Source organism: Micropterus salmoides, unplaced genomic scaffold (assembly GCF_014851395.1).
Source record: "Micropterus salmoides isolate LMB-PRFRI ecotype aquatic unplaced genomic scaffold, ASM1485139v1 Ms_hic_scaffold_4463, whole genome shotgun sequence".
Taxonomy (NCBI): domain Eukaryota; kingdom Metazoa; phylum Chordata; class Actinopteri; order Centrarchiformes; family Centrarchidae; genus Micropterus; species Micropterus salmoides.
In genome coordinates this window covers 3,958-5,933 of record NW_024043888.1, presented here as the reverse complement: position 1 = coordinate 5,933, position 1,976 = coordinate 3,958, and the positions used below count along the sequence as shown (strand labels likewise).

Here is a 1,976-nt window from a genome sequence, read left to right as displayed (position 1 = left end):
TTAACCAATCCTAGAATGGGCAGGCATTGTACAGCGTCAAGGGAACAGTGACGTTTTCAGAGCGTTGCTCAGGGGGCTCCAACCAGAAAATCTTTACTCCAAGCCAGTCCCCATGGATTGAGCTAATGCTGCCCGATAGAATGCGCCCAACGTGGGGCTCGACCCTGAGTTTGCTAATTATCCCTTAACTTCAATTTGTAAGGGAGAGATAGTAAAAAGAGTAAATGAATGTTTGAGTCACATAGAATTATAGTGTGGGCCAAATGTTAGGGGTTCAGGGCCTTGCTAATGCTCCCTCAATTTAGGCCTCTGGATTTAACCAATCCAAGAGTGGGCAGACATTGTACCGTGAAGAGTTACGTTTTCAGAGCGTGCTCAGGGGCTCAATCCAGCAAGTCTTTACTCTCAAGCCAAGTCCCCACGGATTGAGCTAATAGGAAGACGCCCAACGTGGGGCTCGAACCCACGACCCTGAGATTAAGAGTCTCATGCTCTACCGACTGAGCTAGCCGGGCCACGTCAGTCCAAGTGTAAGCCCTTCAATTCTCAAACAACCTGTAATCTCACATGATAATGTGGTTAGCTGCTAACTCTAATTTAGTAGGGGAAGATAGCAGAGCAAATAAAAACTTTATATATCACATACAATTATAGTATTGGGCAAATTTTCCCAAATGCGAATTTGAGGCTCTGCTTTAATCCATCTTTGAATGGGAAGCTATTGTACAGCACCCAGGGAGCGGTTACGGGTCCAGGGCCTTGCTAATGCTCCCTCAATTTAGGCCTCGGATTTAACCAATCCTAGAATGGGTAGGCATTGTACAGCGTCAAGGGAACAGTGACGTTTTCAGAGCGTTGCTCAGGGGGCTCCAACCAGAAAAATCTTTACTCCCAAGCCAAGTCCCCATGGATTGAGCTAATGCTGCCCCGATAGGAATGCGCCCAACGTGGGGCTCGACCCTGAGTTGCTAATTATCCCTTAACTTCAATTTCGTAAGGGAGAAGATAGTAAAAAGAGTAAATGATAAACTTTGTGTCACATAGAATTATAGTGGGCCAAATGCGATTTGAGGCTGTGCATTTAACCCATCCTTGAATGGCTGCCACTTTAAAGCACCAGGGAGCAGTTACGGGTCCAGGGCCTTGCTAATGCTCCCTCAATTTAGACCTCTGGATTTAACCAATCCTAGAATGGGTAGGCATTGTACAGCGTCAAGGGAGCAGTGACGTTTTCAGAGCGTTGCTCAGGGGGCTCCAACCAGAAAATTTACTCCTAAGCCAAGTCCCCATGGATTGAGCTAATGCTGCCCGATAGGAATGCGCCCACGTGGGGCTGACCCTGAGTTGCTAATTATCCCTTAACTTCAATTTCGTAAGGGAGAAGATAGTAAAAAGAGTAAATGATAAACTTTGAGTCACATAGAATTATAGTGGCCAAATGTTAGGGGTCAGGGCCTTGCTAATGCTCCCTCAATTTAGGCCTTGGATTTAACCAATCCAAATGGGTAGGCATTGTACCGTGAAGAGTTACGTTTTCAGAGCGTGCTCAGGGGGCTCAATCCAGCAAGTCTTTACTCAAGCCAAGTCCCCACGGATTGAGCTAATAGGAAGACGCCCAACGTGGGGCTCGAACCCACGACCCTGAGATTAAGAGTCTCATGCTCTACCGACTGAGCTAGCCGGGCCACGTCAGTCCAAGTGTAAGCCCTTCAATTCTCAAACAACCTGTAATCTCACATGATAATGTGTTAGCTGCTAACTCTAATTTAGTAGGGAAGAAGATAGCAAAGATCGTAAATAATAAACTTTATATATCACATACAATTATAGTATTGGGCCAAATTTTCCCAAATGCGAATTTAGGCGCTGCGTTTAATCCATCTTTGAATGGGAAGCTATTGTACAGCACCCAGGGAGCGGTTACGGGTCCAGGGCCTTGCTAATGCTCCCTCAATTTAGGCCTCTGGATTTAACCA

General features: G+C 46.2%; 2 non-coding genes across 2 annotated transcripts; both read right to left on the bottom strand.

Annotated features, from left to right (window-relative positions):
• Window positions 1–442: 442 nt before the first annotated feature.
• trnak-cuu lies at window positions 443–515 on the bottom strand. Its single transcript has one exon. It is a non-coding gene; the product is annotated as a tRNA-Lys (tRNA).
• Window positions 516–1,612: 1,097 nt separating this feature from the next.
• On the bottom strand, window positions 1,613–1,685 carry trnak-cuu. The gene has a single exon. It is a non-coding gene; the product is annotated as a tRNA-Lys (tRNA).
• Window positions 1,686–1,976: the final 291 nt, after the last annotated feature.